Genomic DNA, 12,280 nt, shown 5'->3' on the forward strand with positions numbered 1-12,280 from the left:
CCCTCTACAAATCCTGCGTTTGCCCCTGAATCCTTTGAACAAGGACTATCTAACCGTTAACTCTTTTACAACCATCCATAGATGCCATGTCTCAGGTTTCAAAGATTAAAGATTTGTCTTTGGACATTTTATCTTCTTCAAAACGTTCCTATTTTTCAATATTTTTCTTATTCTGTATATTGGATGGAATTCCAATTCTCCATAACAAAGTAATTATTGATGCAGGGGCAGATCTAGAAAATATTTTTACCGGTAGGGATTTAGGGGGGGCGATTTAGTTCACGCCCCCTTTTTGATAGCTAAGGCTGCCTACGGCTGCACACTATGTGCAGGTCCGTTCGGCAGAGTCAGGCAGGGAGAGTGTGCTGCCCGACCTGTCCCTGCCTGTCTCTGCCAAACGGACCTGCACATAGCGTGCAGCCGCCGGCAGCAAGCCCCTGCAAGGGGGGGGGGGGGGGGGGGGGGGAAGGATCGCCCCGATTGCCCCCCCCCCTCCTGGATCTGCCACTGCATAGATGCAAAAAAATATATTTTACTGCATAAAGTAATGATGGGGATTGTAGAGTGCAAATCTTCACCTAAAGTCCTAAGCAGTAATTTGATTCACTGGTTCAGCAGCATGTCTCTAGATATGATTTTAAAACATTGCTAATTATGCTGTATGCAAGTTTGCATTGCAAGCTTTCAATACGCTATGGTTCTATAAGGTCAAACAGCTAGACCATATAATTCCTTAAAGCTATCACTTAAACTCAGAAGTTCATGTTTTTGGTGTCATGCTCACATTAACCTATTATTATGCATTTTTATGCTTTAATAGACACATTGTTATATACTTTAAATTGCAAATTATGATAAATTACAGCTTACTAAACACAGTTACAAATACCATAGAGGACTAAAACATAATATTACACATATTAAGAATAGTTCTAGAGAACTGCACAAAGTTACCAAAACAAGGGAAGAGGTACTGGGCAATTGAAATCCTCCCATATGGGAGATTCCAGAAGGCAGGTAGGCAGCAAGTGTGAGGGGGGTGTGGTTGGGGTATTGACGCGATCAGGTCACTCTGGCCATGCCTCCTACTGTGCAATGTCGTTATTGGCAGCATCAGGGGCTGGGACAATGATGATGTGAATCATGTCGTCAAGCCCTGCCTCTGCCCCTTCAGTATTATTATTATTATTATTATTATCATTTATTTGTTAGGCGCCACAAGGTTTCCGCGGCGCCGTACACAGTACAAACAGTAGACCATACAGGGTAACATAGTACAGAACAATAAACACAAAATACCAATACTTCAGAAACTCCGGGCAGACATATGGGTAAAGACGGAGCAGAAGAACAGGTATGGAGACAGGAGGGGAGAGGGGCCCTGCTCATACGAGCTCACATCCTAAGGGAGGGTGAACAAACAGGCACAAAAGGGAGCCATTAAAGTAAGGAAGAGAAAGGCGGGGCTAGGGGAGAGAGGGGAGAACGAGAGAAGGAGTTTATCGAAGGAGCAAGAAGCTTAGGGGTTAAGTGGATGATTGGTAGGCTTTAAGGAACAGGTGAGTTTTAAGTGCCCATTTGAAGAAGCACAGACTGGGTGAGAGACAGATGAAGCGAGGGAGAAGTCTTGGATTCTGGAGTGGGAAGAGGTAATCAGAGTGGAGGAGAGGCGACGGTCATTGGCTGAGCACAGGGAGCGGGCAGGAGTGTGAATGGAGAGAAGGTTAGAGATATAGGGGGCAGTAGACAGGGAGAGAGCTTTGTAAGTGATGGTCAGGAGTTTGAAAAGGATCCTGTAGGGAAAGGGGAGCCAGTGTAAGGCATGGCAGAGAGGGGAGGCAGAGGAGGAGCAGCGTGAGAGAAAGATGAGTTGGGCAGCCACGTTGAGAACAGAATGAAGGGGGGGGGCGAGGTGGGAGGCCAGTGAGGAGAAGGTTACAGTAGTCAAGGCGGGAGATGATGAGTGCGTGGAAGATGGTTTTGGTGGCATCTTGTGAGAGGAAGGGCCGGATGCGGGCGATGTTGCGCAGCTGGAAGCGGCAGGTTTGGCCAAGAGATTGGACGTGGGGGGCGAAGGAGAGAGAGGAGTCAAGGATGACACCCAGGCAACGGAGCTGGGTGACAGAGGAGATGGTTGTGTTATTAACAACGATAGAGAGGTTGTGGTGGGAGGGGAGCCTGGGGGGAGGGAAGACAATGAGTTCAGTTTTTGAGATATTAATTTTGAGAAAGCGTGAGGACATCCAGGAGGAGATGGCAGAGAGGCAGTCAGATACACGAGAGAGGAGGGTGGGAGAGAGATCAGTAGAAGATATGTAGAGCTGAATGTCATCAGCTTAGAGGTGATACTGAAGACCGTAGGAGGAGATGAGAGCCCCGAGGGAGGAAGTGTAGAGCGAGAATAGTAGGGGGCCCGGGAACAGAGCCCTGGGGGACTCCTACTGGGAGAGGGAAGGGGGTGGGGGGAGAGCCAGATGTCAGTAGTAAAGTGGGGGAGATCCTGGAGAGAGGTCTGCTCTTTGGGAAATTTGGCCGTCTCCTGGACAGTCCGGGGAGTAGTAGCTGATGGCACCACCTACTTTCTTGACAAGATTTTAACCTCCATTAAAGAATAAATTCCCACAGATTAAAATTCCCTCAGAAACCCTGGTCTGGAGACCACCACAGCAGCCACTCAATTGAATTTTTATCATCTAGCACCATCCAATATCCTGGGCAGCTGAAGTGCCGGGTGTGCCTCTAAGGTAGCTGCCTCAGTCACCAAGTTTTAGGGGCAGCAACATTTTAAAAATTCCAAATTTCTATTGGGTGCTTGTGATTCTGCTGCTTTTGAAGACCCCCTGTGAGAAATTCACTCTAATGACAAATAATATATATGATATCTAAAATCTGATTGTTTGGTATTCTTTATACATACAGTATAAGTGTCAGGCGCCGCTCGGCGGCCGCCCGCCCGTCTGCATAGCACGTCTGGTTGCCTAGCAACCAGACGCGTCACTTCCACCCGGCCGGCCAGCTACAGACTTGAAAGCGTTCCCGTTGCTAGGCAACGGGACGCTGCATGAAGATAGCGCTACGGCGCTTAAGGATGACAAGCGCTACAGCGCTGGAGTATGACAGCACTACTAGTGCTGAGGGCATTGGCTAGCAGCACTATTTAAGCCTCTCTGACCCCACCTCCTGTGCCAGAGTTTCAGGTCCTTTCCTGTCCTCCAGCGTTCCAGTGTTCCTGTGATTATCTGTTTCCTGACCTTTTCCTTCCTCCAGTTTATTGCCGTTTGCCTGTGACCATTATGACCCGGATTGCCTTAACTACCCTTTTGGATCTCCCTTTTGTACCTCGCTGTCAGAACGTTATCGCCCGGCTTGACTCACTACCCCTTCGGATTCTCCTTGTGTACCTGCATTGCCCGCACTGTTGCCGAACCGGCCTGTCTGACATTCCTCTCATACTTCGCTATCTGACTCGTGGAAGGACCGCGACCTGCGTGTTTCCTGCAGCTAAGCCCATACCTCCTTGCGGGGGTCCCTGGTGAACACCAGGGGCACGTTAGACTCCGCACCTTCCTCCGAGTAGTGCCAACGATAGCAGGTACGCTATACTAGTCGTGACAATAAGAAAGGTTATAAGTGGATATTGGAGTCTATATTGGATATAGTACATACTACATATCGTTGACCACTTTACTACTAAGGATCATGTGTAATAATTACATCACATATACATTTACATTTGGTATGGGTCTTGATAATAAATTATGTATTTCTGATATGTAATTACACTATGGGGCAGTTTTAGCAAACTTAAAAAGGAAACGTGGAGGTGTTGCCGATAGTGTCCAGTTGTAATAACCTGCAAATCACAGGTATATCACCGCATGCACTCATTCAGAAAACTACATCTCTCAGAGTGCCTCTGGGGAAGTTCATTGCAAGTTTTGTCCCCCCCCATTTTGGGGTGGACTAACTGCAAACTACAGCTCCAGGCTGTACACTAGAGCCCCAGACTGCTTTAGAAGCATGCAGAGACAGTCAGACACTGCAACAACTTACGTCACTGCAATAAAGGGCATTTTGGCGCTAGAATGTCCTAAAAGGCTCCAGGAGATTATTGAGAGGGGAAAGAGGAGGAGCCAAAAACGGACTGCTAGAGGCTAATGGATGGTTGCTGCGACTGCTGCCTGGGTTCATGTAGGATCTACCCACATGGAACCATTGAGAGTTGTTGTTGGACTGTTGCCCTGAGGAATGTTTGCAGCTAAAGCTACAGATTTAAAAGCCAGACCCGAAGAAAGCATCTTTGGAGTAAAGGAAAAGAAACAGCGTGCCACTGCCTGTCGGGTGTCAGCAGGACTCATATGAAGACAGATAGGTTTATGGTTTATTTTGCTTTGGTATGTTCACTGTTATTAAAGTGAAGAAAGTGAGACATCAAGCCATGATATTAAACCTCTGAGTCGGGCTATAACATTGCTATTGAGAGGTTCTGGTGCGGTCAGAAAGAAAAGTTTATTCCAGCGAAATCTGTTGTATTTAAAATTTATTTGGAAGCTGACACAGTGCTAGGGACATAAAGAGAAATCATTTGTCACAAGGCTTTGTCTATATTGCATCAGAAATTTGATCCTATTGTGAAACTGCCTAAAATGGTTGCTGCTGAGAGAATTGCAAGTTGTTTAACTATGCAGTTGCTGGGTGAGATCTGCTTATTCCATTAGACAGATTACTAAGTGAAGATTTTGTTCCTTACACTTCAAATTGTGTATTGTGCAGAATTACTGTTTACTACAGCGACTCAAGTATCCATCAAGTCATGTGTCCAGCTGAAACTTTGCTTTAACCTGCGGATTACAATTTAACCCCAGGGGTGCTGTCTATTGTAAAGTGACCTTAGTCTACAGTAATTTCTACTAAAGCACCTAACCTGATCTATTTGGATTAATCCTTCTTGCATCTCTACTGATGTTTGTTTGATTAGTGTAATCTGTATAACTGCACTAAAAGGGCCTGATTTATTAGGGCACCCATTCTGCGCGCAACCCCTGCTCAGTATTACAGTCACGGATTTCGGCTTTCTGTGCACCAGAATTCATCAACGTACGGATCTTAAAAGCCGTGCCCTGTGGAATACTACACAGGGCGCTGCAGGTACGAAGGCGCCTGTCAGCACCTGCAGAGCGGGTGTCATTACAGCCACCTGACCCGTCGACTCTAATACAGTGTGAAAAATATATTTTTAAAAAAAAAAAATGTGTGGAGTCCCCCCCTCTTAATGCTGTTAACCCTAATGCTGCCAGCCTACTGCTGGTTGCCCATGAAATCGGAGGGAAAAAATGCGTGAGATCTCCCCATTTTCGCAAAAATCAGCACTAGGGAAACCAACCACGCTCCTACCATCTTGTTCATTGTGAGTGCATGTCTTTGTGTTTACTAAACGACTGGAATTTGAGTGTGACATACTTCACCATTGGTGCACCTCTCTCTTTTTCTTTCCCTCTACACGCAATTTGGTATATCCCATCAACATCACATGTGAGGAAGTAAGCCTTTGTGAAAGGACCTTTTGGCTCCTCGGCATTAGTGGTAATAATGATATGTGAAGGAGTTAAAAATGTTGTTATTGTCTTAAAAATACATTCAGCATAATCAGCAGAAAAAACAGCTCCAGCCTTTAACCTATCTCAAGGACCCCGGATGACAGCCTAGGACAGGGGATAAAGGATGATGATATTGGGAGCACTGGAACCAGCGGAAGTTGATAGGAAGAAACCATAAACGTCACACAAAGAGAACTATCTAGCTTTGTCAGAAGATTTATATTTACTCAGGAAAATATCAATCTTGTATTTCTATCCTATAACCAGATCAAACGCTTTCTCATGTATAAATGTAATCCACTAATAAACAAGCACAGCTCAGTATCCAACTTGACATTGGCATGTCTGTGTCTTGATTACTGATCTCCTGGTTAACCAGCATCTTATCTCACTGATATATGAAGGGACTTGAGAAAGGAGAGGTAAATTACCCTAACATTACTTGGGGGCTCGAATAGCCGGGATCTCGGACAACCTGCACAGATGACAAACAACGCTTGCAGCATCAGCTAGAATCACGGACAGCTCAAATCCGTATGGTGAGTAAATTCAGCTGTGATTTTTCCACTGATTTACTCTCTGTCCAATATTCTTGTTGTGTGTCTAAAAGCTGTTCATCTTTATATGGTAAGAGAGATTTCCTGAACCCAGATATCTGTTTGATAGCATAAAAAAGCGCTACCTATATGGTTGAATCTAATACATGTCAAAAGTACCCACGATTGCATTTTAATAATTCATTTGATTATTGCTCAGACTGTTCATGTGCTGTTATACTTAGAAAGCATTCTGCTGATACTGTTCCTACACTGGAAGCTGTAATTGATAGAACTGTTTTTGGATGTATTGTGAATGCAAAGCAATATTATTGTACGGTAAATGTGCATTTAAATAAGGATATATATTGCAGCAAAATATAGGGTATTTTTGGTCTCAGGTGTTACCATATTGGCCAGTTAATCACTTACCCCTTGAGGGGAAGCCTATCTGTCTGTACAGTATAAAGGAATTACCACCTGGGTTAGGTAATGAAATTGTAAAAGGATATCCTGCTGATTATGAAATAAGAAAGCAAAAATGGTTACAGCTGCAACAGAGATTTGCATGATTGTTCTGATTGTTTGTTTTCTGATTATATGTCTTTGTATAGTGTGCAAATATTTTTCAGCCAGAATAGAAGGATTAAGAGGTTTTTGAACGGTGGTATTGAGGTATAATTCTCTGTAAAATACAGATAACTGCTATAAGAGTGCATGCGATAAAGCAACCCAACAGTACAGTATATTCAGAGATTGATCAATTTTGAATAAATGGGTGCACATCCTAGCAAGGTTGTTGGGTCTATAAAACCCACAGAGGTACCAGAATACAGAGAAGGAAAAAAATCCCTAAAAGGTATAAAATAAATATTTGACAGTGCGGGTTTCCCACTCGAGGGCACACTAGATCCAGAAAAGTGGAAAAGGTTTCAAAACACCAATAAAGCATGGATAAGCAGAAAAGGACATGTAGATGTGGTTAACATGTGGTATACAGTATCATTAGAGATAAAAGATGAGAAAAGGAAAAGAAGAGAGGATGCACACATAGGTACAGGTCTATTAGACATGCCACCACCTTATGTGGACCCTACAGCTCCACCGCAGCAACCAGACAATAGACCAGATACACCACCAGTACCTCAACAGGCAGGTCCCATAGCACAGTTAGCAGCACAAGAGGGGCATTCACAATTAGAAACTCATAAAGTGACCCCAGTGGACGCAGGTAACACTCTATCAATCACATTTCAAACCCCAAGTTAAATTCACCCTCAGTCTGCTAATAATGAAATAAATGGTTATCCTGGGAGGCAGTGTTTGCAATGTGGAAGATGTTTTCCAGGAGACTATGAGGAATGTTCATTTTGTGATAATCAGGTAGAATCTAATGCGCCTTCTTGTACAGATAATTCTTGCAGGAAAAAGGAAAATGTTTCCAAGATACCAAGGATGCTAAGCCGATTGGAAGACCATAATACCAGTCCACCTAGAGAAGTGGTAGAGTCTGGGGTGATAAGGAGAAAATCACAGAAAGAGCAGGTATTGCATGCTCACACTAATATGTATCCAGTCAGAATACAAAGGGTGCCAAACCCAAATTTTGATGCTAATTCTGCCGAAGGTGCTAATAATAGGAGACACTTACCTAACCCACAAGACACCTATTCACCCTGGTATAAATCTGGTATGCATACAATTATACAGGAAGCACCAGATCCTAGGAAAAGTCCAGACGCATTTTCTGCCTATTTTACCAGAATACAGACAGTGTGGAATCCCTGTTGGATGGACCTGCAACAAGTATGCACACCGTTATTTGGGATAGGAGTGATGACTCAAATGATGGGGTTAACAGCAAAAGCACCAGAAGGTGACAGGGGGGCTATTACTCATCCTGCACCCCCTGTAGAAGAAAGAAATATGTATAACAATGGTCTTGAATTTCTAGCCAGAGTACAATGGCGGTGTCATGAACAAAAGTTAAAAGCACCAGCAGCACCAGACATAACACAGAGAAATGATTACTACCAAACTACCTAACAAATGATGATGGTTTTTCTACAGAAACCCCAGATTTTCTAAGAATGTTAAAGACAAAGTTTTTGAATGGTTTAAAGAATGAGGTAAGAAGCCAACTCTTTTCAGTCAGACCTGAGGCATTGTCTATGAAAATGTCATCTTTTCTACAGGTACTTGAAGGACTGGAGGATCAGGAAGCAGAAAAAAGGGAATAGAAGGCGCAAAAGACTCCTCAGGTAACTGTACACCTGGTACAGGGAAAGGGAACATGGCAAGTAAGGCAGCAGCCCAAAGGAACAGAAACAGTAAGTGCAAGACAAAGGAATCAAGGTGAGGACATGACTGGCAGATGTTTTTGGTGTAAATTACCAGGTCACATGAAGAAGGACTGCAGTAAATACAAGAAATGGCAGCAGCAGCAAAGAGAAACCGGCGGTCCCCAGGTCACCATAAGCAGCAATCAATGAAGATATGGCTCCCCGTTGTCAACACCTTGTCCAGTTTTTGTAAACACCTCTGAAGAAGGTAAGTTGCCTGGAACTACTGTGCAAATTAAACTGCCCACTGGTCAACAATTGGACTGCCTAATTGACACGGGGGCAAGCCAAACAGTATTGAGACAAGATCAAGTACCACAAGAATTAGTGACCTCAGATTATGTAAAAGCATCACGGTTGACAGAACAGCCCATACACCTTAGGAAAAGTAAAAAAGTGAAGATACGAATAAACAAAGACTGTACTCCTGTCCCTATAGAGTTTCTCACTTCAAACACTTGTCCTGTAAATCTACTGGGTGCAGACATATTACAGTTAATGAGAGCATGCATTTAATACAACCCAGAAGGGATGGAATACACCAGTCAACTTCCAGACAACATATCTAATCAGATAGAAGCAGCAGTACAGGTGTATTTGACACAACCAGGTGAAAACACATCTCAAGATGAGGCACCACTAGCACAGTTGCTGAAGGAAGTACCTGAGAAAATATGGTCAAAGGTAAAAACTGATGTGGGACTGTTAAAAGTTGTCCCGGCACAACTTATACTAAAACCTAACACACTACCAATATGTGTTAAACAATATCTTTTGACTTTGTTACAGAATAGAGCAATCACAAAACAATTACAAGAATACCAAGGCAGAAGTATGGTAAAGAAATGTCGATCACCTTTTAAGACACCTTTATTCCCAGTCAAGAAAAGAGAACAGGGAGAGGGAGGAGCTCCCGAATTCAGGTTAATTCACAATCTCAGAGAAATAAATAAACGACTCGTTGTGAACACATCCATTGTCCCAAACCCACATACCTTGCTGAACCAAATTCCTGTTACATCAATGTGGTTTACAGTTATAGAACTAGCAAATGCTTTCTTTTCTGTACCAATGACTAACGATTCACAGAAAATGCTGGCTTTACGCATGAAGGAACACAATACTGCTGGACCAGATTGCCCCAGGGAGGGGCCACCAGCCCTTCAGAATTCTCTGAAGCAATGTCAACTGTCTTACAAGGTTGGTTACCGCAATATCCTGAAACTCCCCGACTACTGCAGTTTGTTGATGACTTGTTGATAGCTGCTGATAGTGAACAACAGTGTAAAGAAGAAACAATACTGCAGAGTGTCCAAATCCAAGCTCCAAGCAGCACAGAAGAAGGTAATTTTCTTGGGACACTGCATTTCACATGGCACTAAACATTTGACGTCACAAAAAGTACAAGCGATACAACAGGTAAAAACACCTCAAACTGTAAAACAAACAAGGGTTTTCTTGGACCTAATTGTCTACTGTAGAGACTGGATTCCATTGGCCTCAATATACATGCAGACACTATAGAACAGTACAAAAAAGGAGGGCCCGTACCCAACCACACAAGACATTGAAAACGCAGTACAATATCTTAAGCAGGCCATCATGAATTCTCCAACCCTGGGACTGCCAAACTATGACAAATCATTTAATCTTTTTTGTCATGAACATCAGGGACATGCAGCAGGGGTCCTTACACAAGAACATGGACACAAGCAAAGACCTCTGACGTACTATTCAGCAAAAATTAGATCCTATAATTAAAGGCACACCAACATGCATAAGGGCAGTAGCAGCTGCTGCAATCCTCAAAGACAAAAGCACAGATATTGTCCTTGATCACTCATTAACAATCCAAGTCCCACATGCTGTGGTAGAAATATTACAACAAGCAAAAACAAAACGCCTTTCAGCAGCCAGACTCACTAAGTACGAAGTAGCATTGTTAAGTGCTTCACATGTCACAATCAAACGGTGCACAGTATTAAATCCAGGAACATTGTTACCCCTAATGTATGAATCTCAAGGTTCAAAAGGAGGGAATAATAGTGAAGAACAAGAGCCATCAGAAGAAAGACATTGTGATAGTGAAGGTGATGACAAAGAATTGGGTGAAAATATTAACCACAATTTTTCTTTTTCACATGATTGCCTCGCTCTTATGGATATGCAAGCACAGACTCTTCCAAATGTTACTGACTCTCCCTTGTCTAATGCTGTGTTTGAACTTTTTGGAGATGGTTCCAGGTATTATGATAACGGATCACCATTTACAGGATACGCGGTGACTACAGAAAATGAAGTAGTTGACTCAGGACCACTATCATCAATACTGTGAGCACAAGCTGCTGAACTGATAGCACTCACCAAGGCATTGGAATATGCAGAAGGAACCACTGCCAATATCTACGCAAATTCCAGAGGTATGCTTGGGGAGTGACGCAGGACTTTGGTCCAATATGGAAGAGCAGAGATTTCAAGACCTCTAGTGGTAGGGACATACAGCATTCCAGTCTAATAAGAAACTTGTTTAGAGTACTGCAATTGCCACACAAGGTTGCCGTAATTAAAATACAAGCCCATACAAGGAATGAGACTTTTGAAACAAAAGGGAACACATTTGCAGATGCAGAAGCAAAAAAGGCAGCTAAGAGAAAGCCTGAAAGAGAAGTATACACAGTACAGAAAGAAATGCCTGACTACACTGATCTAAAAAAGTTTCAACAAGAAACAGGACCATTGGAGAAAGAAAGATGGAAACGATTAGGAGCAGAAGAAGATCACATTGGTATGTGGAAACTGAATGATAAACTTTGTCTTCCACAGGTTTTGTTCCCTCCCATGTTACAGATAGCTCATGGACAGCCACACCTGGGGAAGGAACAGATGACTAGCGTGGTCCATCAGCATTGGATAGCTCCAGGATTCAATAAAGCTGCTACAGACTATGTTCAGGCCTGATGGATCTGTGGAACTTCAAATCCAGGAAAACGGGTAAAAACGTCACAAGGTACAACTCCAAAAGCCTTTTATCCTTTTCAAAGACTACAGATAGACTATATACAACTGCCAAAATCTGGAATATATGAATATGTTCTAGTTTGTACAGATCTTTTCAGTAAATGGCCGGAGGCTTGGCCAGTAGCCAAGGCAATAGCAAAAGCAACTGTGAAAAAACTGATTGGTGAGATTGTGTGCAGGTATGGTGTCCCTGAGGTAATTGAATCAGATAGAGGTACACTCTTCACAGGGGAAATAATGCAACACATAATGACAGATCTAGGCATACAGCAAGCTTTTCATGTGCCGTACAGATCACAGGCTAGTGGGCGAGTAGAAAGATTAAATGGGACATTGAAACTGAAGATTCAGAAAATCATGGCTGAAATAAAAAAAAACATGGCCAGAATGCCTGCTCATAGCCTTGTTCAGTGTAAGAACTGTGCCAAATAGGAATAGCAAGCTGTCTCCTTATGAAATACTTTTTGGAACACTACCAAAGAGAGGGTGTTATTATCCACAGCAATTACAACATAAACATGGAGATTTGACTAGTTATATGAGAAGTCTAACTGACCATTTGAACTATTTGCCTGTTATAGCATTTTCTTCACTTCCAGAGCCTGATTCAGACGTACAGCGGCATAAGCTGAAACCTGGCGATTGGGTGTACTTAAAGAAACACGCGAGGAGAACTTTTGAACCAAGATTCAAGGGTCCGTATCAGGTCTTGTTGACCATGCCCACATCAGTGAAACTCCAGAACCGAGACTCCGGGGTGCACGCATCACACTGCAAGAAGACGCTG

This window comes from Mixophyes fleayi, chromosome 11 (assembly GCF_038048845.1).
Source record: "Mixophyes fleayi isolate aMixFle1 chromosome 11, aMixFle1.hap1, whole genome shotgun sequence".
Taxonomy (NCBI): domain Eukaryota; kingdom Metazoa; phylum Chordata; class Amphibia; order Anura; family Limnodynastidae; genus Mixophyes; species Mixophyes fleayi.